The sequence below is a fragment of the Lontra canadensis genome, unplaced genomic scaffold (assembly GCF_010015895.1).
Source record: "Lontra canadensis isolate GAN:19392208 unplaced genomic scaffold, GSC_riverotter_1.0 scaffold149, whole genome shotgun sequence".
Taxonomy (NCBI): domain Eukaryota; kingdom Metazoa; phylum Chordata; class Mammalia; order Carnivora; family Mustelidae; genus Lontra; species Lontra canadensis.
Window position 1 is genome coordinate 1,749,560 of NW_022631143.1, and position 27,078 is coordinate 1,776,637.

A 27,078-nucleotide genomic window follows, 5' to 3' on the forward strand; every position below is an offset into this window, starting at 1 on the left:
ACTATAATTGAAATTTTAGGTTGAAAATGGTAAATTTTTCTTAATCTAAGATTCTTCATATATACTCTCTTGAGGTGCAGGGTTTATAAAGTGTACAGTAATCTTTTGATGATTGATCTTAGGATCATTGCATTTATATATCATTTATATATCCTTATATAATAAACATACATGTTTTATATATTTCTTTCATTCACAATGTATTAAAATGGAGTCCCAAGGCAAGCATAGTAAATTATAAAAGGGCAACACCTTTGGTAAGCATATTTTATCATCACTGCCCTGCCTTAAGTGTTTGGGTGTTTGTCCACGTGTGTGTGCAAAATCTTCAGACGGTACCAAAAAAGTTGAGGGAATGGGAATGTTGTGAGAGATGACAAAACCTGCTCGATGTGTTAGGTCATGTTCCATACATCGTTCAGATGTGTCTCAGTTCTTTCTGATCTGGGTGGATTAAAATTGACCTGAGAGTCTTAAATGGCTTTTGACCCATATAATTATTTCTAATAAACGTGTATGACTGGAAAGCTGTGCCACCTGCTGATTTAGTGCAGCCCAGTAGGCCCCCTTCTCCCCAGTGTATGTGTTCTCAGACTCCCCGTGAACGCCTGAAACTGTGGATAGTGCCCAACCCTAAATAAACTTTTTTCTCTAAGATACATACCTATGATAAAGTCTAATTTGTAATTGAGGCACAGTAAGAAATGAACAACACAACTAATAATAAGATAGAACAATTATGACACTAAATTGTAGTAAAAGTCATATGTACGTGGTCTCTCTCTGTCCTCAAATATCTTACTGTACTTAATACATCCTCCTTGTGATCATGTGAGATGATAAAATGCCTGTGTGAGGAGATGAAGTGAGGTGATGACATGTCATGATGACATGACGTAGCATTAGGCCTCTCTTGACCTTCTGATGACACATCAGAAGGCAGGTCATCTGCTTATGGAGCGAGGTTGACCACAGGTGACTGAAACAGTGGATAAGGCAGGGGGACTATATGTACAAACTGCCCTTTCCAGTTAGAAATCACTAGACAGCTTCTGCAAGGTTGGTAAGGGGAATCCTTTAAAAAAAAAAAAAAAAGGCCATTATTTCTTCTGTTCTTTTTCTTATCATTTTAGTTAGCTGAGAATCTGGTTGAAGGAGTGAGCTGGTAAGCTAATAGGGTGGATATGTTTTCTATAACCGATTAGTATTTATAAAACGCATTATTGAATGTTAAAACTCCATTTTGCCCTCATGAAGCCACCTGTTTCATGCCATAACACAACAGGGAGTTTCTGTGTTATATGACAACTCTTGGGCAGATGTTTTTAGTTCATTATGGTAGAATAAATAAATTAGAGTCCTGGACCTTTCCTTTTTTTTTTTTTTAATTAAAGAAATTACTTCCACCTGCATGCCCATAATTAAAATGTTGTCTTTTTAATTGTTAAAACTTTAAAAAAAAAAATCTTAGCATTTTCTATAAAGTCATTTGTATGGAGTATGGGCTGTTTGGAGAGTTGGCAAAATGGCTGGACATACAGATTGGGACAGAATAACAGAAGTTTCGTCATGCTAAGAAGTCAGATTTTATCCTAAAGACAGTGGAGAACCATTATGTTTTTGAGCCAGGATTGCTTTGCTTTAAGCTGTATCTTAGAAAATTTCCTCTGGCAATCATGTGTAGAACATGTCAAATATTGCTTTGTTTTATTTAAGGAAGGGGGAGTTGCAGAAAAAGACCACATAGAAAGGTGGTTATATGAACCACTGACAAAGGTGAAGGCAAGTAGTAGTGAAAGCATGAACTGGAATGGTGGCAGTGGGGAAGGCAGAACAGGGACAGACGTGAGAGCCACTGGAAGATACAATGAGGCAGCTGTTTCACCTTGCAGAATCGCTGGCTTCTTTCTGCATTCACGGACATCTTTCCAAGGTAACAAGTTACCTTCTTGTTAAATTCAGTGGACACTTCCACTGACCTGCATGGCAGCGTTGTGCTAGACACCAGGATCCTGTTTGTAATGGCTTCTAACAATGGTTTTGGTGACTTAGTACTCTTTTTTTTTTTTTTTTTTTAAGATTTATTTATTGAGAGAGAGCACGAGCCTGTGACGGGGGGAATATGTGGGGAGGAGCAGAGGGAGAGAGTCTTAAGCAGACTTGCGCTGAGTTGGAGCCTGACACAGGGCTCGATCCCAGGACCCCAAGATCATGACATGAGCCAAAACCTAGAGTCAGAAGTTTAACCGACTGTCCTGTAACATAGTACTCTTGAGATTTCTTCCAACAAGCTCTCTGGCCTCTTCTTTGCAAGTTCCTCTTCCTTTTATAGTTTCTCAGAGCTCTATCTGAGGATAGAACCCTCTTCTCACTTCCTCCCTTTCCCTGAGTAATATTGTCCTCTTCTGATGCTTTGGTCACAGTTACATATGCAGTGGACACCCATAGTTTCTGTATCTTCAGGTCAGACATTGTTTTGACCTCCTGATCCTTGGTTCCAGCCAACTACTGAATATCTTCCAAAATCTTCCATGTCCAAAATGATTCATCAGCTTATTATGGCCATGCTTCCTGAGTACCATACCTCATCAGTCCCATTTCCCAGTGTAGGAGTTTGGACATAACCTCACTTACCCCTTTTTTCTTCTAACCCCTTATTTCAGTTGTCAAACCTCATAGGCTTGACTGAGCAATACCTCACAAACCCATCTACTTATTTCCTTCTCTTCTCTTACCTGTAGCTCAGGCTGTGGTAACCTTGAGATGGCTAAGTACAATGTCATCTTGATGTCTGTCTTGTTGTCACCTTCCATCTATACTCTCTCGTGCAGCTAGAGCTTTTGTACGTACAGATAATGACCAGATCAGCCCCCTGGGCATAACACCTCAGAGTCCTCACTGCCTCTGGACAGTCTCACAGCTTACTATGTCTTATATGAGGACTTGATAAGCTTTTTATTGTGTTGCCTCTCCAAACTGCTTTTCCTTCCCTCTTTCTCATCTCTGTGCCTTTGCATGATGCTTTCCCTATATTTTACCTCACCTTTTCCCTATATTTTACCTCACCTTTATCCCCAGGGCCTGTCCACCAGTAGAGCCAGCTCCTCTTCCTGGGTAGCCAAGACTCAGCCAAAACATCATATCCCCATGCAAGCCCATCCTTGATGCCCCCCCCCACCACCACCACCACCACTGCATTTGCGTGAGAGGCCCCTCCTCAGCACCAGGCACTTCCCCTATCCTAGCATTTATCTCATTGTATCCCAACTCCCTGTTTACTTGTCTCTAGTCTAGTCTGAAAGTTCTAGGCTAGTCTAAAAGTTCTACGAGAGTAGAGGACCATAGTTATCTTTCTCACTGAGGTAAACCCAGAACCTCATACTTGTCAGGCACTCCATAAAAATTGGTTAAAGGTAGGAGAGAAAGGAATGGTGAGCGATGAAGTTTGGAGGCAAGGAAACAAAACTGTACAGTAAAGGAACAGGTTAGGAGGCAGAAAAGAAGTTGAGTCTGTTTTAGGAAATAATGTGTTTTTAGACCAAGATACCTGAAGCAAAAAACGGAGTGTGAGTGTGAGTGGAGTGTGAGTGGAGTCATGAGAGAATGGATAGTCATGGGTGACAGGAAGGAGTTGGAGACAGCCTAGTTCCAGAGTTCTTTGAAGTGATGTGTGGCAGTGGGAAGGACGTGGGGATAGAAAGATGATGAGCCTACTGCTTGCACAGATTCCCACACCTACAGGGCAGCGGAGCCACAGGAAGAGAGTGACAGCAGTGGTATCGTGCGGGAGGAGATTCCTGATCCCTATTCTTGGCTTTGAGTGTCAGACAGAAACAGAGGAAGAGCAGCCATCATCAGACATGGTTGCAAGGAAAACAGTTTCGGTGGAGAAACGGGTTTTTGTAAAGTGAAGCAGCTGAAGAAAACTGTGCTACCATTTTTGAGCCACTACCACAAAAAGATAGTATGATCATCTTCAACTCTCCTTTTTCAAGGACTTGGAGATCCTGACAAAGGGCTCAGTCCCAGAACCCCAAGATCACGACCTGGGCCAAAACCAAGAGCAGGCCCTCAACCGACTGCACCCCAACCGACTGTTCTTGATTAGAAGGAACAGGTGGCCTTTTTAGGCCAAAATACTTAGGTAGGAAAAGTTTGTATCTAAGAAAGCTCTTGGCAGTTTCTAGCCCTGTATATAGTAAAATGGATTTCCCAAAAATCCAGTGTCTGTGCCTTCTCATGTCTAGAATCGATACAAGAAAAATCACGTGATTTAGATGAGATTTACACTAAGGAAGAAGCCTTTAATTCTTTAACAAAGTGATAATCCTGTAAAAATAATTGATAGAAGAGCAGGGGCCACGGATGCCTTGGAACTGTAGGCTTATTGTAAGGGGGAGGGGAAAGGAGACAACAAAGCAGTGACCCTGACCCAGCCCCTTGGTTGAACACAGCCTGTAGGTTATTTAACCAAATGGATAAGCTCAGTCCCTTACCATTTATCTCTAGCTTTGCAGTGACTTACTGTGATAACCTAGACTTGGGACTCTGACGTTATGTAGTACGTGCATCTTTTTCTTTCTTTTTTTTTTTTTTTTAATATTTTATCTATTTATTTGACAGACAGAGATCACAAGTAGGCAGAGAGGCAGGCAGAGAGAGAGGGGGAAGCAGGCCCTGCTGAGCGGACAGCCCAAATGTGGGGCTGGATCCCAGGACTCTGAAATCATGACCTGAGCTGAAGACAGAGGCTTAACCCACTGAGCCACCCAGGTGCCCCTAGTGTGTGCATCTTAATAATGTTAATAATCCACTCTTTTATTAAAGGCCTAAGCCTGTATGTTTAGCATAGCAGTTAGAAGCTTTGCATCAGACTGGTCTACCTAATCTGGGATCCAGAGATAGCTGTTTCCTACTTATGTGACTTTTCTTCTCTAAGATTACCTGACCTTTCTGAGCCTAAATATCTTCCTCCATAAGAAATAAGAATGCTAACTCTAGGGGCACCTGGTATAGGTTAAGCATCTGCCTTCAGCTCTGGTCATAATCCCAGGGTCCTGAGATCAAGCCCAACATTGGGCTGAGTCTGCTTTTCCCTCTTTCCCTGCCCCTCTTCTCTCCCTCTCAAATAAGCAAATAATTTTTTTTTTTTTTAAGTATACTAACTCTACTAATTGTTAGTTATTTGACCTTGGTTAGATAATTTCTCTGAGTTTGCAGTTTCCATGACTATTTGGGGATAATAATAACATCTGCTTCAAATGGATGTGGTGAGGATTGAATAAGATAGGTTTTGGGTTTTTTGGTTTTTTTTAAGATTTTATTTATTTATTTGACAGAGATCACAAGTAGGCAGAGAGGCAGGCAGAGAGAGAGAGGAAGCAGGCTCCCTGCTGGGGCAGAGAGTCTGATGTGGGGCTTGATCCCACAACCCTGGGATCATGACCTGAGCCGAAGGCAGAGGCTTTAACCCACTGAGCCAACCATGTGCCCCCATAGGTTTTGTTTTGTTTTTTGTTTTTTTAAGGATTAGAATGAGCTAATATTTACAAAGTACTTAGTGTATAACACATAGTAAGTACTTAGTATTAATTATTGTCATTGCTAGTATTTTGATGTGATTTTTGTTTGGTTTGTGCACTAACAGGAAGTATTGGAATGAAGTTTAAGAACTGATTTCATATTAGAGAAAAGCAAACTTGTATACATGTACAGAAAACTGTATCAGGGGTCTGTTTTTCACTCTCATGAGTTTATCTTAGTCTGTTTAAAGCCTAGATTCCCCAAACTAGAAGAAGCAAAATATATTTAAATGCTAAGTATTATAATTAGTAATTATAATCATTACTAAAGTAAAGTAATATAAAGTTTGCTCCGTGTTTACCTTCTAAGAGTTTAATTAATAAAACTATAATGCAGAAAAAATGCTAGCCCAAAATTACTGATGGATTACAGGCAAATAAAGTATTTTATTAGTCATCCTTTTATAAGTTAATTAAATACAAAGTTGAATGAAAACATTTGCAACTTCTCTGTCCACGATGTTGGCATTTTTAAATCTGTGTAAAGTGCTATATTTGAAAGAGTACAGAAAGCGAGGTCGGGGAACCTGGATTCTAGTCGCAGCGTCATTCCTGAATCCCTGCAGGACCTTTGAGAACTTTGGCTATTTCATTTCTAAGTCGGGATGATAATACTCATTCTGCCTTCCAAGAATATTATGAAAAGAAGGTAAGTTACTACTGTGAAAACACTTTGAAAAGCTAAATACTGTCCGTGTGCCCAGGCTCAGGTCTGCTCTTGCTGCTAACCGTGCACAAGACAGACGCAGCGGAGAGCGCGCACCGCGGGTTACGGGCTTGGAGCGCCTTGAAGAGAAATACGGCTTCGTTGATTGCTAGTTGTATGACCTCGGAGGGGTAACTTCTCCGAGTCTGCATTTTCCTTGCCTGTTTAGGAATAATAATAGTTCCTACCTCATACGGTTGTGGTGCAGATTGAGTAAGGTAAGGGACGTCAAGCAGCAGCACACTGCTTGTCTTGAATACGCAGTAGGGCTGGCCCTTGAACAACACGCGGTGAGGGGCACCGACTCCCCACATGGTCAGAACTCATGGATAACTTCTGACGCCTCAAAAACTTAACTGTGTTAAGGAGGAGGAGAAAGAAGATGGGTGGGTCTTGCCATCTCGGGGCGGGGGAGGTAAGAGGAGGCAGGAGAGGCACTCAGTAACTTGATGGAAATACCTCGTAATTTCTGCCTTTTTGCTTTTTCCTTTCTCCAGAAGTGACTCTTTGTAATACCAGTCCATCTTCCATCATTTGCTTTAGTTTCCGTGCTTATGTATCACACAGAAAGGTCCGTGTCCTAAAAGAGGTCAGAAGCCTCTGTCTCTAGCAATCAGAAGGCTCTGCCAGCTTGGCTGCTGCCGGTTGTTCTCGGGCACTGTGCGTCTGCGTCTCCTCCCTCGCTGTCTGGCACTGACGCGGAAGCACTCGTCTCCAGCAGGTCGTCGTCTGCTAGTTCCTCTGCTGCGGTGGCTCTGAGCTCTTGAACTTGCACAGGAGCCATGCCGTGAAACTCATCATCCCTACCTTTTTTTTTTTTTTTTTTTCCTTTTCCCTGTCGACCATGTGTCTCGAGACTTTGTTCTCGATGGGCTCTCTGTGAAGTCCTGCACGACAGTGTCCGGACCCCGTGTGCTCCCGCAGGAATTTATTGTTCCGCGGTGCATGTAAACCCGTGTGGTCTTCAGTGGGCGCTTCCAGACCTGCATGGTGCTGTCAGGGTTCTCTTCCCTAGTGCTGATGGCTCTTTGCAGAGAGCACCTGTGTAATGAGTCTCAGCAGTACTCCTGACCCCCGATCTAGTAGCTGCACTAGAGCCACTGTATCGGGGGTGGGTACAGCACTTGGGCCTCTTTGGGGCTGTGGGTGAGCAGGGGCGTCCTCAAAGGCTGTTCCTCACTAGCAAGGTCCTTTCTGAGCTAAGCATCAGTGGAGCCAGTCCAGGAAAAGGGTTCTTGTCCAGGCCTTCTTCTTGTACAACCAGAAGTCTGGGGGCTTGTGTTTATCTTCTCTTTGAAGGCTTGGGGTTTTGCAGCTTTCCAGAGAACAGCAGCCCTCATCATAAACCCCACTGCATTTGTGCCAAACAGTAGAGCTGGCCTGGCCCTTCCTTCCTTAAATCCTGTACTCCCTTCTCTTCCTCACTAATAAATTTCCTTTTTGACATTTTTTTTCCAGAATAGGATACTTTTGTCTGCAGTAAAAACCTATTCAGGCAAGTACCCTTTCTCCTCATTGATTTTCTTAATGGCATCTGGGAATGCGTCTGCTGTCTGTTGGTCGGCAGAGGCTGCCTCTCCGTTCTCTTGACATTTTTAAGCCAAACCTCTTTCTAAAATTATCAAACCATCCTTTGCTGGCATTAAATTCTCTAGTTTTAAACCCTTCACTTTCCTTTTGCTTTAAGTTGTCATATAATGACGTGACTTTTTTGGAACCCTATCAGGGTCTCTAGGTGTGCCTTTCCTGTAGCAGTCCTGAAGCCACATAAAAGCTGCATTTCGACATGAAATGGAAAGGTATTTCACAGAAAGTACAAGGAAGCCTGCTGAAGTAGCTGCACCGGCAGCGTCAGGACTTCGCTTTTTTTTTTTTTTTTTTCCTTCACGTTTGTTTATTATTTATTTTTTTGCTGTGGTCCTCAACGCTGAACTCCTCCTGTATACTGGAATGGTGGGGACCCACAGCTGTGGCCCTCCATCAACAGTACCTGTCAAGCAGTTCAGCTTTTTCTTAGAATGTCATGACTACTCTCTGCTTCCTGGGAGCACTTCCTGCAGCACTAGGGGTACTTTGAGTTCCATGATGTGATTCAAGCTTTACAGTATTGCACAAAACACGGTGAAAAACAGGTGAGACCCACAAGACATCACTTTGTACCGTGATACGCAGAGTACTGGAGAGATAGGCTACTCGCACAGAGATGAGGAGCGTCACGTGGTGTGGTAGGCAGAGAATAGCAACAGGAGGTGGCTGCGAAATTATTACAGGAGTACAGTGTGGACTACAGTTAATTTTGTGCAGTGCTGCTTTGACACTGTATTTTTACATGTGTTTCCATTTCTCTTGGCTAGAAATGCGAACACATGTAAAGCCAAAGTATTAACTAATTGAATGCGAACTCATGTAAATGGCGCCATGTTTGGTCTGTAAGTCCGTGTGTGCATAAGTTTTGTAAGTTTGAACTTTGTAAAATTTGTGTGCATCTGGTGGTAGTAAATGATAAAATAGACTAGTATGTACATATATTTTATGCATTGAGAACATGCATTTTTCTTAATTGCTTTAATATTTGTTAAGATAAGCAGTTCATCTCCAAGTATCTTCACACATTGTTCCAAATCTCCAACAACTTTTCCACATACTTACTGAAAAAAACTCGCATATAAATAGCCTTGGGCAGTTCAAGCCCTTGTTGATGGTGTAGTCACCACTAGGACTGGTTCTCTTTAAGATCATGCTGTTGCTGTCCTCCCTGGTCATTTGCCATCATGTATCTGACAGAATCATGGATGTTAGAACTTAAAGAATCCTGAGGAAATTACCAGGTTGAGCATTCTGCAATTTAAGTGCCTTTATCTGTGAATAACAGAAGAGGGAGCTTGAAGTCCAGGGACACGAAATGGGTTGTTGATGGTTAGTTACCCAGTGAGCTGGTGGAAGGCGGTAGGACATGTGAAATCTTGGTTGCCCATTTCTAGTTGGGGCGGAGGGGTGGTCTGCTTGGTACTAGAATGCTGTGCTGCTCTGAAAAGCACAAGGACCACTGTGTTATTAAAATCTCTATCTTACAAGATAGCATCAAGGGAAGGGAAGATGGTATCTGTACTTTATGAAATTTAACATATGATTTAGAGGTCACTTTGGAACTTTGGTTGGATATAATTTTCTAATGTTCTGTAATATTTCTGTTAGTCATGTATTGGCTTTACTTTGAGTTTCCCAGAAGAGCTTACTCTGTGTACCAAGAGACCTCTGTACATGTTATCATGTTTCTTTCAACCCCCCTCTCATGCTTACCTTTCCAGCTCTTAGCATTGATGCCATCTCCTCCAAGTAGACTTCCCTGATTCCTCTCTCTAGGCCCTTTCATTCGATATTCTCCCATGGTAGCATGAATCACAGTGGATTATTATTACCCATTTCCTTGTATGTCTCCTACAATGGACCATAAAAGCCTTATGAAAACATAATGTGTGTCTGTCTTATAATTATAATCCTAAGTACACCACACAGTGTTTACTTAGGTCCTGGTTAAGAACTCCATCTTCCTTCCTTGCTCAGGACTTTCAGATTCCATCTTTAAACATTTGGAACATCTCCTTCTCATAGTTTTTGCTACCACTTTCTGCTTCTAAAAGTTGATTCTTCAAATGTGTATCCATAGGAAATGTTACCCATATGTCATCAAAGTGAAGAGCAGCAATAGGATCCAGTGAAGAAACTCTGCAGTAAGAGGTCTGAGAATCTGGACTGTCATTCTCACAGAGCTGCCACTCTGGAGGCCTTGGACAGCTGACCCTCTGAGCCTATTTGCTTGTCCTTAAAGTGGGGAAAGTAACAGAAGCCAATCTCAAAGATGTCACAAAGATGAAAAGAACCAAAACAGTTCCAACACAACCTTTGGTTCAGTGTCTGATACATATTAAGTGAAAGTCAGCAACAATTAATAGTAAATTAAATTAGGTACATTAATTAACTGATTAAGTGAGGTAATGAAAGGAAAGAAATTCTGTTACTTTTGAAACATAGTATGTTTCAGAATTTCTCTTTTTCCCCCCGTGAAACACCTGTATGGCACCTTTTTGTTATTCATACTGTTTTGACTGTGGCTGTTCTGGATTCCTGTTGAAGGCCTGAGAGACCAGTTTGTCATTTTGAACACGGCGTCAGTGGAACAGCGTCTGACTCAACAATCGTGTCATCCTGGACAGGCCTCAGATGGGCGGGAGCCAGGACACGGTGTAATGAAAGGCATTCGGTTCTCCCCTCTTCCTGCTCTGTATTTTCTTTGCCACAAACTCTATTCACGTCAAGCCCACAGAAGTAACATTTCAGTTCAGGTCATAATAAAAATTGAGGGCATTTGCATATATTATCTGTTGTACGCACTGAATAATTCTGTATTCATCTCAGGGTACTTGAAATGGATCTTTTCTTTCTGCTTTAATAATGAAAGAAGAATAATTGTCTCAGAATATTTAAGAACAGGCTTATATTAAATATTTAATGTCCTTTTACTATGAACATTCTGATGGTAAAACCAGATAACTACAGGCAAAAACTAAGGGATATGATACCTATGTTCACTTAAAAGAGTTTTGGCTATTAGAAGACTTGTCCTCTCACAGTGGGAAGGCATGATCCTTAGGGCAGTCGTGGGCATTGTATACAGAAGACTGAAAAGACCAATGGTGGATGCAGTTCTTTCTGCTTTGGTCTTTTTTCCCTGGCATTCTGATTGCCAAGTGATTTAGTCTCTGTTCACCTCTTCTCAGACTCACTGTTGTTCTAATGACTTGGCTTAAGTAAAGCATCTCCTTTTGCTGTAAGCCATCAGGATATTTACTTTTAATTTTTAAAAGTACCCAAATAAAAACCTCATAAATCAAAGAACACCTATAATTCTGAGTTAGCATATCCAACCAAGCCTTTGGCAAAAAGAAGTATCCTTTAAGTTGTTAGGCTTTCCTTTAACATTCCATTATTCATTTGCTGATTCTTTGTTTGGAGCAGTGACTTGTATAATATATTTCAGGGTTTTGGGACACCTGGGTAGCTCAGCTGGTTAAGATTCAGCTCTTGGTTTTGGCTCAGGTCATGATCTCGGGGTCCTGGGATTGAGCCCCACATCCGGCTTTGTGCTCCGTGTGGAGTCTGCTGGAGATTGCCTCTCTCAAATAAATAAACTATCGTATATATACCCATGCGTTTGTATAGATGCATGGGTATATATTTCAGGCTTTTGACTAAACCAAGTAATACGGGTTATTATTTTGAAACTGCAAGAGCTTATGAAAACATCTGAACGGAGAGATTGTGTATGCCCACAGACTGAAGAACTGTTCCAGTTGTAATGGGTGAGTGGCCTTCATTATATATATTTAATGCCTGGTACTCAGACATATATGGTAAAGGACTGATAGCATCTTTCAAGATGTTTAGCCTTCCCCCAGAGGGCAGAGCCAAAGTTTAGGATCTTCTCTTGTCTTTGTAATTTTGTGTAAATTTTTAGAATCAGCTTGTCAATTTCTGTACACAGAAGAAAGCCTGGTGGGATTCTGATTCAGAGTGTGTAGAATCTGCCGACCAGTCAGATAGTACTGTCCGTCTCTTCATTTAGTTCGATCTTCTTTACTTAGTCTGAGCAGTGTTGTCTGGTTTTCCCTTAGAGCTCCTGCATGCCTTACCCCCACACCCCTGCACCATTTATTCCTGTTTTGTTTTGAGAGAGAGCATGAGGAGAGGGGCAGAGGGAGAAGCAGGCTCCACGCTGAGCAGGGAGACTGACACCTGGGCTCCATCCCAGGACCCCAAGATCATGACCTGAGCCGAAGGCCAATGTTTAACTGACTGAGCCACCCAGGAGCCCCATTCCTGTTTTATTTGTAAATGTGTTTGTGTTGTACTGCTATGACGAATGACATTAAGTTCATTTTTGAAATGTTTGTTGCAGTATATAGAAAGAAGGTAGATTGTTGACTGTTGTGCCCTGTGACCATGCTAAATTAATTGATCCTATTTTTTAGATTTTTTTTGTTGTTGGTTTTTGTGTTTTTGTAGTATCTGTCTGATCCTTTCTCAGTCTTCTCATTCTTGGACTTGATTTACGTGTATGTTAGGCCACTTGATACTTGTAGGTGCGCAAAGCACTCTCAGTGTTCCTTCAGTCTTTCCTTCTCTCTGTTCTTCAGACCGCATGAATTCCACTGATACTGGATATGTAACAGCTGACTTAATCTTCCTGGGGTTTTGTTGTTGTTGTTGTTGTTTAAGACCTCTCTGTCCTCAACTCTGTCTGGAATCCTTGTCCAGAGCCCTTCTGTTTTGGCCTTCACAGGGAAAGGTCTCCAGTCTTCTGCCTTGAAGAAGGGGATGGATAGGCTGAAAGGAAGGACAGCTTCTAGTTTCAAAAACAGAGATCAAAACAAACAACAGAAGAATCCACCTTAAAGGAAATAGAAAATATGCAGAGAAAAGGAACTTCCTGAAAACCTACTGTTTATATGCTTGAAGATAAAAATACTGCATTCATCAAATAAGAGTAAAGTGTTTAAAAAGGGGAATTTTCAGGGAATAAAATGAAACTTAAAAAGGTTTCAGCATGAATGAAAAGCTCAGTAGAAGGGTTGGGAGGTAAAAGTAAGAAAATAAGCCAGAAATTAGAGCAGAAAGACAAAGAGCTAGAAAAATAGGAGAGAAAGTAAGAAAGAGGACCAGCCTAGGAGTTTGAGAAAAAAATACTGACAAGAAACCATCAGTCACTGGAGTGGGGGAGGTAACCACAGGGATTAAATTATCTGCTGCTGTACCTGTTGGTTTCTTTAGAATGAAGAGGGGTTTTGGTTGGTTTTTTGGTTTTTTTTTTTTTACTATGAAACAAAGCACACATAATAAACACACACGCACATTCACGTAGACACTTTAATGAATAATTATAAAATGAGCACTTGGGTAACCAGACCAGGGCCTACACCTCAGGCGCCTCCAGTGGGACCTTCCAAGATCACACTTCCACTTGGCTCCCCCTCCTCAGAAGTGACCACTATCCTGGCTGGTAGAATAATTATATTCCAGATTCTCTTACCACGTGTGTATATACATCCTTCCACACTGTAGCTTAGTTCACATGCTTTGAACTTAAACAGTATGTATGGTTTTGCATCATGTTGCTTCCCCTCTGCAGGATACAACTTGTCCATGTTAGGGTACGTAACTGCAGTTCCTGCTGTATACAGCTGTACCCCTGTGGCTGCGTCCTTCCCGTTCTTTTGAGCACTTGACCCGTTTCTGGTTGTGGTATTCTACAAACCGCCGCCATCATTCCTACACATTTCATTGTGTACACACATGAATCTCTTTATGAGTATAAATTTCTGGAAGTAGATGTCAAGTGGCGGAGTTGCTGGATCACAGGATATTCCTAACCCTGGGGCGCCTGGGTGGCTCAGTGGTTAAGCATCTGCCTTCAAGCTCAGGTCATGATCCCAGGGTCCTGGGATCAAGCCCCCTGTCAGGCTGCCCGCTCAGTGGGAAGCCTGCTTCTCCCTCTCCCACTGCCCCTGCTCATGTTCCCTCTCTCATGATGTCTCTGTCAAATAAATAAAATCTTAAAAAAAAAAAAAAAAAAAAAAGATATCCCTGCCTCCCCATTTACCTCATGATGCCACACTGTCTTCCCAAGTGATGTGCTCTCGGAACTCAGACCCTTCATGGTGTCACGTGGTTAATGTTTGCTGGTCTGGCGGGTGCATGTGTAATGGCGTTTTTAATGTGCATGTCCCTGAATACTAATGAAGCTGGATAACTTTTCCTATGTGTATTGGCCATTTGGAGTTGGCAGTTTGTAAAGTATCTGTGTATTTTTTTGGTCCATTTTGCTAGTGGGTTTTCTGTCCTTTTTATTTGAATCCTACATTTAGGAGCACCTGGGTGGCTCACTGGGTTAAACCTCTGCCTTCGGCTCAGGTCATGATCTCAGGATCCTGGGATTGAGCCCTGCATTGCTCTCTGCTTAGCAGGAAGCCTGCTCTCTCTGCCTGCCTCTCTGTCCACTTGTGATCTCTGTCAAATAAGTAAATAAAAATCTTTAAAAAAAAAATGAAACCTACATTCGTCTAAATGTATAAATATCACTAGAGCACAGGTAGCAATGGTGCTTTCCCTTAGATTTTAGCCTAAATCCTTATTTTGTCAGTTCATTGGTGCTTTTAGGATTTTTTCAATTCCATTTTTTAGCTAACATTTTCATTTTGACAGTCATGTTGGCCCCCATAACCTGGCCTGTCATTTCTATAAAAAGAAACCTGTATATGTTCTTAAGCGAATGTCGAACTAGTCTACTTGATTTTTAAGATTTTATTTATTTATTTGACAGAGAGCACAAGTAGGCAGAGCGGCAGGCAGAGGGAAAGGGAGAAGCAGGCTCTCCTCTGAGCAGGGAGCCCTACGGAGGGCTCAATCCCAGGATCATGACCTGAGCTGCAGGCAGCCGCTCAACCAACTGAGCCACCCAGGCACCTCAAGTCTCCCTGATTCTGACCCCTACCTTTTCCTCAGTTTCCGACCCTTTTGAAAATTGTCATATAAAGTTTACTTCTTAGTACCCGCCTCCCCGTAACTTAACAGACCCCAGAATGTCCATTGTGGTATAAAATGTTGCTGGTATCCTCTCTTTTTTTCCCATTATTGCCATATAATTGACAAAATATCAGTCCTGTTGTTGTCTTTACTCTTAGAGGTTTATGCCGTTCAAAACAAATGCCATTACTCTCATTTTACTGAGTCCCAGAGGAAGCTGAAATTAAAGCATATCTTAGAGATAACATCTTTACCCAGAACTATATGTGGCTGGTCATTTCATTTTCAAGCGCACACAGCACTTGAAGCGGTAACGTGGCTAAAAGAAGCATCATGTGAGCAATAATAAGGACTCCTAATGGGCTATTCCGTCAGACTTCGAATACTTTTATTTTCCTTATGCTGTACTCCTCCATATTTATTACGTTAGTCACCATACAGTACATCATTGGTTTTTGATTTGAATATTTTAAAGTTTTATTTAAAATTTAGGGCTTTGGGGGCACCTGGGTGGCTCAGTGGGTTAAGCCTCTGCCTTTGGCTCAGGTCATGATCTCAGGGTCTCAGGATCGAGCCCCGCATCTGGTTCTCTGCTCAGCAGGAAGCCTGCTCTCTCTGCCTGCCTCTCTGTCCACTTGTGATCTCTCTCTCTCTCTCTCTCTCTCTCTGTCAAATAAATAAAAAATCTTAAAAAACAAATTAGGGCTTTGGTGGTATGTCCTCAGTGGACTAAATGTTGAAATACTTATTGTCCAAAGCAGTCCTCTAAATCAAGAGAAGACCAACACCCCAGTAGGAACATAGCCAGTGTTCATCAATTGATAGTTGACCAGATAGGTTTTTCTCTTAGGAGCAAATGTGGGGAAATGCATGTGTCTGCTTTCCTAAAACTGGGGCTGGGGGATGCAGTTCAACAGCATGCATGAAAATGCCTGTATGTAAAGTTGCCCATTGGCTTTCCTTGACCTTTTGAGATTTTAAGTATGAGGTCAAAGATATTAGCAAAGGTCTGTGCATTGGTATTTATTATAGAAAAACAGAAACAAAAAATGGCCAGTAATGAGGGAATAGTTCAGTTACTGCTGAGTACTTTCCAACCATCAAAGAGTCATATGATAAGAGATAACCTATTGACATTTCCTCAAAATGTTGTTAAGAAATGAACAAAGAAGGAACAGTGCCTCACATATATAAAAAGCTGGATACAAGCAGTCATCTATAATACTATCCCCAAAATAAATATGTACTTTTTTTTTTGTAAGATAAGTGTTTGTTGGTTTTCTCTGGCAAACATATGATGCCTTTATTTTCTCATTTAAACTTCCTGGTGCTTTCTAAATTTTCTAATTTATAATTTAAAAAATACCTTGTAATTCAGTTTTATTTGCCAAATTACTTTATTATATCTAGTGGTATATTTCTAGATGACCGTAAAGCAGTAATCTTGGAGTTGATGATGAATTCAATGTAAAGAAGTGAACTAGGACAAAAATAGGTGGGGTTTTATGGACACAATAATGAGCTTTCCTCGGTGTGAAAAGCAGTTATATTGAGCATTTATATTGAGTTTCTTCAAGTATCTTTTCCCCGTGACTGAAAAGTGGGGTGGCCCACAGCTAGAGCTGCCGTAGCCTAGAGCATCCTAGCAGGGAGAGAAGCACACGACTTCCTATCCTGAATGAGAGCCTCAGGACCCCAAATACAGCCCGTGAGCGTCAGCTCCCCACTCCAGCGGCAGCAGAGTGTGAGCCGTTGTTCTCTGTCTTCTAAGTTTCCCTTAGTCACCGTTTCTCATTCTTTTGAGGTTTAGGGTTTAAAACACATTTTAGAAATCACAGAAAGGTTTTACCGTATTTTATTTTGCTCTTTTGGAGCATTGTGAGAAAAACTAAAATTTTAAACAGGGAGATGCCTGGGTGGCTCCGGCAGTTAAGTGGCTGACTCTGGACTTCAGCTCAGGTCTTGATCTTGGAATCCTGGGTGCCAGACCTGCATAGGGCCCTGTGCTTGGTGGGGAGTCTGCTTTAGGATTCTTTCTCTCTCTCCTCCTCTCTCATTCTCTCTCTAATAAGGAAGTCTTAAAACAATTTCAAACAGGGATGTGTTCAGGTAGTATTTGTGAGTGTGCATTTGTCCCCCTTTTTTGGGAAGTGTGCACATTTCTTCCTCCACCTAATTAGGCAGACTTTTGCCAGCCACCTCCATTTAATTTTGAGTGAGTGGCTCTAACATCTTGCTCTCAGTACTTTTATTTCTTACCATTCAGGTGTCAGTGGTTCAGCCTGTGGTTCTTATAGAAAGTACAGAAACCAAAATGAACACTCAGGGTGTCTAAAGTGTCTTAAAACAAGCCTGGAACAGCTCAGCTCATGCACTGGTTATCCCTAACAGTTAACAGTCCATATTACAGTGTGCTACTTACTGCTGTGAAGTACTTGTCATTTCAGTATTAACGTGGGAGAATCATTTATTGCCAGTGAAACACTTAGTCTGGAGTTGCCATATATTTATGTTAAAAATTAATGACCTCTCCTTACAGTATCCATTTTGTGATGGATGTTTTGTGTTTTGTTTTAAACGATGGATGAAGATTTTGTCAAAGTCATCGTTGCATTAGTTCTCCTCCTCCCTGTCATTCTGAAAAGCCTGAAACAACTTTGTTGCTTTATTTTTTGAACTGTGTTGAATTGTGAAGTTGTCTGAAGTGATGGTTTTGTTGAAAATAACAAGTCTGAAAACTACTTTGATATTTTAAAATGAGGATTGTGTATTCAGAAGTTCCATTTCTCTTCTACTTTGGAGCTATCCTTTGACAGGAATGTCAAATCTGGTATTTACCAGGTCGTGTTTCCTGCATACACAACCAACTGCTTACGTAAGAATTCAATTTTAAAATGTTTTCTTAATGGATGACTATTCACATTCTTATTCTTTTAAGTTAGGGATTTAGTTTAATTAGAAGAAGGATTTTTGTAGCACTTCTGTGAAAACAAACTTTGACAGAGCATTTAAGACAGGTTTGAGAGAATACAATATTGGTTTCATTTTTCAGTCTGAAAATTATTTTATAAATGGAGTTAGTATTATTTGATCATAAATGCTTATCAGTCTCAAAGCTTCCAGCTTGCAAATTTCCCACCCGCAACAAGAGTTACTCGTTTATCCCTATTTGAAAAAGTGCTGCTTATGCCCTTGAAATTTTTACATTCCTAATATCCCCAAAACTTTAAAACAAAAATCACCCCATCAGTTGCTTTCAGAGTTTCTTCTCCATTCCCACATAGGTTCTAAAATGTTAGCAGATAGCATTTTAGAAAAAAAAAAAAGAAGTTACTTTTCTAATGAATACTCTAGAGTGAACTAGTTATCTACACTTAGATGGACTATGAAAAACCAAAGCTCACTTGTTTTTTATTGCTAAATTTAGCAAAAGTGGAACTACATGATAGCTTATGTTGCTTATAACTGTTTTTATAAAAAATTTTTGACAGTATGTGGACAAATATTTTAATATTAAATATTTAAATCAGTATACATATATATTACATACAATACCACAGTACATTATTTTCTTCCAGTGTGTTTTGACTGATTTAATTATATAATTTCCCAAGGGATCCTCCCAAAGTAAGGAAAGTACTGAACTTAAATAGTTCACATTTATTTTTTTAAATGTGGTTATAGCCTTTGTATCTGTTTCTGGAGAATAGCAAAATAAATAGGTAATAAATGGCTGTTGGTGAAAAGTACTAATTCTAGATCTAGGATAACTATTATTTTGGACCTCACTGGACCTTCCTTTCTGTGAAATAGGAGCTCTTACACTTTCATATTCTAACTTAATCTCTCATATAGTTAGCCAAAAGTTTATTATTGGTATTGCTAAAAAATTTTTAAAGTAGTAGACTTGGAATCTTGAATTCAAACCTAGGCTTTGCCTTTCAGTAGTATTTTATAGGACCCTGGGACTAGTTCTCTACATTTCTGAGTCTTAATTTCTGCATCTGTAAAATGGGATTAGTGAGATCTTACAGGATAGTGAAGTCCAGTTGAATATATAATTACAGTACCTTAGCACTCTTAAATTGAGTAACAACAATTTTTTTTTGCTTAATCAGTCTTTTTGACATCAGTTGCCCTGTTAATTTATGCCCATAATTTTTTTTAGTCAATAGATATGTCTTCCATCTGTAAAACTAGTAGTATCTCAAAAAAGCCTAAGGTCTGTTAGTTAAACATAATTTCTTCAAAACTCCTCTAACAGTAAGAAAAGTTGTATTATAAATATACAAAACACTGCTATTTGTTTTTATTTTTGGTGCACGGTTGCCATGTTAATTTAGTGTTCAATGGCTACTGTGACATCATCTTAATAATTATAATGTGAGTATATGAATTTAAAATTTAAGTCAACAGAACTAGAATCTAAAAAAAAAAGGAGGTGACATGGATACTTTTATACCTTTTTAAAAAATTGAATTATAGTTAGAATACAATATTACATTAGTTTCAGGTACGCAAATATTATAAATATTTGCGTAATATTTAATAATAAATATTATTAAATAAAAATTAAATAGTGATTTAATGTTTATATACATTATGAAATGATCACCAAGATAAATCTGTTACCACGCAGAGTTGTTACAGTATTATTAAGTATATTGCCTATGATGTACATCTTATTTATAACTTGAATTTTGTGTCTTCTAATTGCTTTCCTGTATTTTGCCCACTCACCCATTTCCCTCCCCTCTAGCAACCATCAGATTGTTCTCCGTATATATGAGTCTGCTTCTGTTTTGTTCGTTCATTCTGGTTTTTAGATTCCGTATATAAGTGAAATCATAAATATTTGTCTTTCTTTTCTTTTTTCATTTAGGATAATACCCTCTGGGTTCATCCATGCTGTCACCAATGGCAAGATTCCCTTCTTTGTTACAGCTGAGTAATATTCCATCATATGTACATACACCACAGCTTCTTTCTCCATTCATCTATCACTGGATACTTAGGTTGCTCCTGTATCTTGGCTATTGGGAATAATACAGCAGTGAGCATAGGGGTGTATTATAAATCTTTTGAATTAGTGTTTTCATTTTTTTTCTAGATAAGTAAAAGGGAAATGGCATGATTGTGTGGCAGTTTTATTTTTAAGTTTTGAGGAACCTCCATACTATTTTCCACAGTGGATGTACCAGTTTGCATTCCTGCCAACAGTGCACAATGGTTTTGTTTTCTCTACATCCTCACCAACACTTATTTCTTGTCTATTTATTTATTTATTTAATCACAATGGGGATTTTGTTATTTAATGCAACCACTAATCTAATAGCACAAAATCTAAGCAGTTATATCACAAAACCAGGGTTATATACAGTGGACATGCATTAATGATCTATACAACTTAACATTACACCAGAAAAGGAATTGAATATAAAATTCCCCTGATTTTTGGTGGTCTTCAAATTTCATGGCACAGATTACCAATAGAACTATACACACAGGAGTGCCTGGGTGGCTCAGTAGGTTAAGCCTCTGCCTTCTGCTCAGGTCATGATCTCAGGGTCCTGGGATCAAGCCCCATATCGGGCTCTCGGCCTGGCAGGGAGCCTGCTTCCCCCTTGCTCTCTGCCTGCCTCTCTGTCTACCTGTGATCTCTCTCTGTCAAATAAATAAATAAAATATTTTAAAAAAAACTATAAAAACAGATTTTAAATATTTTCAATAAGACGGTAAAAAATTTAATGAGCCTTTAAGTTTTCACATTGGACTGTAGACTCACAGGTGTAAGGCAATATCTCATTGTAGTTTTGACATGTTTGCCTGTTGATGAGTGGTGAGCATCTTTTTATGTGTCTGTTGGCCTTCTGGATTTCTTCTTTGGAAAAATGCCTACTCACATCCTCTGAATCCATTTCAAATTGGATCATTTGTGGGATTTTGCTTTTGGTTTGTTTTCTGTTTTGTTTTTTGTTTTGTTTTAGTCGTGTCAGTTCCTTATCTATTTTGGATATTAGCCTCCTATCAGGGGTATCATTTACAAATACCATCTCTCATTCAGTAGGTTGTCTTTTTATCTTTTTGTTTCCTTCACTGTGCAAAAGCCTTTTAACTTTATGTATTCCCATTTGTTTATATTTGCTTTGGCTCCGCATGCCTGGGGGGACAAATCCAAAGAAATATTACTCAGACTGATGCCTAAAACTTATTGCTTATGTTTTCTTCTATGAATTTGATAGTTTCTGGTGTTATAGTTAAGTCTTTAAGCATTTTGTTTATTTTTGTGTATAATGTAAGAAAGTGATCCAGTTTCATTATTTTGCCTGCCCACTACCATTTATTCAAGAGATTATCTTTTCTCCCTTGCCTTTGTCATTAATGAATTGACTATAAGCATGGGTTTATTTCTGAGCTTTCTATTCTGTTCAGTTAATCTGTGTTTTGTCTTTTGGGGCAGGACCAAACTGTTTTAATTACTACAGCCTTACAGTATACTTCAAAATCAGGCAGCAGGGTGCCTCCAGCTTTGTTCTTTCTCAGAGTTGCTTTAGTTAGCTTTAGTTATTCGGGGTCTTCTGTGGTTCCATACAAATGTTAGGATTACTTGGTTCTAGTTCTATGAAAAATGCTGTTGGTATTTTGATAGGGACTGAACTACATCTGTAGATTGCCTTGTGTAAGATGGACATTTTAACAATACTCATTCTTTTATTCCATAAGCAGGATATATCTTCCCATTTATTTGTTCCATTTTCAGTTTCTTTCATCAGCATTGTACAGTTTTTAACATACAGGTCTTTTACCTTCTTGGCTAAATTTATTCCAAGGTAATTTACTCATTTTGATGCAGTTATCAATGGGATTGTTTTCTTAAGAGAAGTGTATAGAAATGCAACAGGTTTACATATATTAACTCTGTATCCTGCAATGTTACTGAATTCAGTTATTTTAAGTTCTAATTAGCTTTTTGGTGTACCCTCTAGGATTTTCTATATATAGTATCATGTCTGCAAATAGTTGTACAGTTTCACTCCTCTTCCAGTTTGGATCCCTTTTAGTTACCTTTTTCACATCTGATTCCTGTGCTGCTGGGATCTCCAATACTGCACTGAATACAAGTGGTGACAATGGGCATCCTCGTCTTGTTTCAGTTCGTAGAAGAGAAGCTTTCGGCTTTTCACCATTGAGTATGATGTCAGCTATGGGTTTGTCATGTGTGGTCTTTTATGTTGAGAAATGTTTTCTCTCTACCCACTTTTTTGAGAGTTTTTATCATAAATGGTTGAATTTTATCAAATAGTCTTTTGGCAGCTGTTGAGATAATCAAATGGTGTCTACGCTTTTGTTACTGTTGGTGGGCATACCCCATGGTTTACAGATGCTGCGACCATCTCTGCATGTCTGCAGTAAATCCCACAGGGTCGTGATATAAGATCCTTTTAAGGTATTGTTGAATTTGGTTTGCTAATATTTTGCTGGAGATGTCTGCATCAGTGTTCGCCTGGGAAACCAGTCTGTACTTTTCTCTTTTTGTGGTCTCTGGTTTTGGTATCAGCATAATGCTGGCCTCAGAGTGAGTTTGGAAGCATTTCTTCTTTTCAGTTTTCTCTATGAGTTCGAGAATAAGTACTACAATAATAAGTATTAATTCTACTTCAAATATTTGGTAGAATTCACTTGGGTAGCCATCTCTCCCTAGACTTTTGTTGGAATCGGTAATCCAAAAACTCCCAACAATTGAGTTACTAATAATGTGTCCATTTAGGCGTTTTAATTCTTCTTCATTCAGTCTTAGAAGATATTCCTAGGAACTTACCATTTCTTTTCTTTTCTTTTTTTTTTTAAGATTTTATTTATTTGTCGGAGAGCGAGAACACAGGCAGGCAGAGTGGCAGGCAGAGGAAGAAGCAGGCTCCCTGCCAAGCAAGGAGCCCGATGTGGGACTCAATCCCAGGACTCTGGGATCATGACCGGAGCCAAAGGCAGATGCTTAACCAACTGAGCCACCCAGGCATCCCTCACTGATTAACTGTTTGCTTTTTTTTTGTCCTTTTTTCATTTATTTCCATTCTGATCATTATTATTTTCTTCCTCTTACTTACTTTGGACCTCATTTGTTTTGTTGTTGTTGTTAGTTCTTTTGTGTGTAAAGTTAGATTGTTCATTTGAGATTTTTCTTATTTCTTGAGGTAGGCCTACTTTGCTATAAACTTTTTAGATCTGCTTTTCCTGTGACCATAGATTTTTGGATTGTTCTTTTCCATTGTCATGTGTCTCAAGCTATTTTTTTTTTTTAAGATTTTATTTATTTATTTGACAGACAGAGATCACAAGTAGGCAGAGAGGCAGGCACAGAGAGAGGAGGAAGCAGGCTCCCCGCTGAGCGGAGAGCCCGATGGGGGGCTCAATCCCAGGACCCTGGGATCATGACCTGAGCCAAAGGCAGAGGCTTTAACCCACTGAGCCACCCAGGCGTCCCTCAAGCTATTTTTTATTTCCTCTTGGATTTCTTTGTTGACCCATTGGTTGTTGAGTAGTATATTTTCAGCCTCCATAGGTTTGTGGGTTTTTTCCGATTTTCATCTTATAATTGATTTCTACTGTCATACCACTATGAAAAGATCCTTGTTTTGATTTAATCTTTTCAGATTTATTGAGACTTGTTTTGTAGCCTAACAGATGATCTATCCTGGAGGATATTCCACGTGAAATTGAAAATAATGTGTATTCTTCTGGTTTGGGATAAGTTCTGTATGTATCTATTAAATCCATCCAGTTTCGTGTGTTATTTAAGGCCAATGTTTCCTTATTATTTTTCTGTCTGGGTAACCTATTCATTGATGTGACTGAGGTGTTAAACTCCCTTACTATTACTGGTTTACTGTCAGCTTCTCCCTTTATGTCTTTTAATAATTGCTTTCTAAGTCTTTAGGTGCTCCTCTGTTGGTTGCACAGATCCTTATAAGTGTTCTATCTGCTTGTTGGACTGATCCCTTTATCATTATGTGATCTCCTCCTCTGTCTCTTGTTACACCCTTTCTTTGTGTCTGATAAAAGAATTGCTTCCATGGCTTTTTTTTAATGTTTGCACGGAATTTTTTCCCCCGTCCCTTCCCTTTCAGTCTGTATGTGTCTTTATATCCGAAGTGAGTCTCTTGTAGGCAGCATACAGATGGATCTTCTTAGAAATCCGTTCGGCTACCATATGTCTTCTGATTGGAGCATTTAGTCCACTTAAGGTAGTTATTGCTAGATCTGAATTTATTGCCACTTTTTTCATTGTTTCTAGTTGTTTTGGCAGTTCTGTTCTTCTCTTCCTCTTTCCCTTGTGATTTGGTGACTTCATGTTATGTCTGATTTCCTGCCTCTGTTTGTTGTGCATCCCTATATAAGCACTCTCTGTTAGGTTGATGGTCATTTAAGTTGAAAAGCACTACCTTTTTATTCCCCTTTTACATTTTACGTTTCTGACAAACTATTTAGATCTTACTATTTTGTGTATCCCTTGACTAAGTACCATAGATCTAGATGAGTTTACTGTTCTTGCCTTTTAACCTTTATACCAGCTAAGTAGGTGGCTGTTCCACCACCTTTACCCTAAGTTTACCTTTACCAGTCAGAGGTGGTTTTTTTCCCGCCCATAATTTCCTAATTTCTAGTTATGGCTTTTTCTTTTTTATTTAAGAAAGTCCCTTTAACGTTTTTTGTAAGGCCAGTTTGGTGCTGATGAATGTCTTTAGTTTTTTTCTGGAAAACTCCTTATTTCCCTTTCAATTTGGAATGATAATCTTGCCCAAAAGAAAAGAGTACTCTTGGTTGTGTTTTCAGTACCACTCCCTTCCAGGCTGTAAAGCTGCTGCTGAAAAATCTGCTAATAGACTTATAGGGGTTCCTGTTTATGGAACAAATTTTCTCTTGCTGCTTTAAAGATCCTCTAAAATGTGTAGGGCTCTCTTTGGGGCCACCTTATTTGGGATTCTCTGTTTCCTGGGCTTGTAGGTTTCTTTCACCAGGTTAGGGAAGCTTTCAGCCATTATTTCCTCAAATAGGTTTTTTGTCTCTTTTCTAAGACACGCCCCCCTACAATGCAAATGTTAGTATGCTTGGTGTTGTCCCAGAGGATAGTCTTCAACTTTGCTCAGGTTTTTTAAGTTTTTTTTCTGTGCTGTTTCGATTGGTTGATTTCCCCTAACCTTTCTTCCAGGATCACTGATCCCTTCTTATGCATCGTCTCCTCTGCTGTTGAATCCTTCTAGTATATTTTTCACTTCAGTTACTGTATTCTTCAGCTATGGTTCTTTTTTTTATATTTTCTATCTCTTTGTTGAATTCTCATTATGTTTATCCATTTATCTCCTGAGTTCAGTTAGCATTTTCATAAACATTACTTAGAATTCCTTATCTGGTAGGTTACTTATCTCTGTTTCATTTAGGTTTTTTTCCCCCTGAGTTTCTGCCTTGTTCTTTCATTTGCAACATCCTTCTGTCTCCTCATTTTGCCTGTTTCTCTGTGGTAGTAGATCAGTTACAGCTATTAGTCTTGAAGGAGTGGCTTTATGCAAAAGGTGTCCTGTGAGTTCCAGTAGCCTAAAATGCCCTGGTCACCTGACCCAGGTGCCCAAGGAGTCACACCTGGGTGGGCTGTGTATCACCCCTCTGTTGCAGTGGGTCCTGATTCATGTGGACTCACTGCTGTTGGGGGGGGGGGGGGTGGGGGGGGCGGCTGGCTGCAGGAGCTGGCTGCAGTGCCCGGCTGCAACAGTGTGGCCAGCTGGTGGGCAGGACAGGCCTTCTGCATAGCCGGCTGCAGCTGCTGCAGTTGTTTGCAGTTGCTGGGCTGGCACCCCAGGGTAGAGCACTTGGCAGGGGCTGTGATGTCTGCAGAAGAGGTGGGGTGGTAAGCCCCTTGGAAGGGGCTCCAGGTGGGCTGGATGGGGTGAGTTCACAGGGAAACACTGGGGCCAGGTATGGTGCTAGCACAATAGAGAGAAAGTGTTAGAAATAGTGCCCATCGGTGCTAGTCCAGCTAGGTAGAAGCAGTGAATACAAAATGGTGCCCACTGAGGCCACTGTCCCCGGGGAGTGCTCCAAGTGATCCCTGCCCCTCTGGCACACACCCCAACATCAGTGAATATACTTCCTTCACGTGTAAGCCAGGTGTTTTTCAGACTGCTGCCTGTGCCCTGGGCCTCCACACAAGTGAGAACGTGTGCACACCTTTTAAGAGTGTGGTCCCTATTTCCTGGTGCCCTCTGGCTCCCCTGCCTATAAGCCCCATTGCTCTGTAAAGCTTTTCATTATTGGTGCCATTCACCTGGGCAGTGGAACCTGATGTGGGGCTCAGACCCCTCCTTCAGGGAGGGCCTCTGTGATTGTGCTAGCCCTCCCATCTGTGGGCCTCCCCAGCAGGCATGTGGGACCTGACCAAACTGTGTCTCTGCCCTTCCTGCACATCTCAGTTGGGCTAACAACCTTAGTTGCTTATGAACTTTCCTGCTCATCTTTGGTTCCTTCTGAGAGAGTTGTTCTGCTTGTAGCTGCAGATATTTGTGTGTCCATGGGAGGAAGTGAGCCCAGGAGCCCCCTCCTCCTCTACCTCTCAAATCTCTTAATTATAGGCAGTTTCTATTCTATTGTGATACTAATGATAGAAGAGAGAAAAAACATTATTTTTAATGTTTAACTTCCCTCAAGACTATCTACTTGGTGTTCCACACAAGGTTTAAAAACTGCTGAGTTTGGGGGCACCTGGGTGGCTCAGTGGGTTAAGCCTCTGCCTTTGGCTCAGGTCATGATCTCAGGGTCCTGGGATTGAGTCCTGCATCGGGCTCTCTACTCAGTGGGGAGCCTGCTTCCCCCCACCCCCTGCCTGCCTCTCTGCCTACTTGTGATCTCTCTCGAAAAACAGAAACAAAAACAAAAAAAACTGCTGAGCTTGAATGGATATTACCCCGCAGGTTCCTGCCAGGCAACATGGTTACCAAGGTAAGGAACAAGGATTCTGGAATAAGGCAGTGCTGAATTCAGATCCAGGTTGTGCTCATGTGACTTGGGCAAACAAATGGCTTAAATGTCATCAGTAAAATGGACTAGTAGGAACGATTATTTGAGGTAATATACTTATCAAGGTACCTAGCATTGTGGAGCTTGGCATATAGAATTAAAATATCTGTCATCTGGCTTAAAATGTGAGTATTACCATGATGG

At 40.4% G+C, this 27,078-nt stretch overlaps 1 protein-coding gene across 8 annotated transcripts in view; it reads left to right on the forward strand.

Moving 5' to 3' along the window:
• The window catches only part of NR3C1 (nuclear receptor subfamily 3 group C member 1), a 111,729-nt gene that overhangs the window by 50,524 nt on the left and 34,127 nt on the right, over positions 1–27,078 (forward strand). The gene's annotated exons all lie outside the window — the stretch shown is intronic.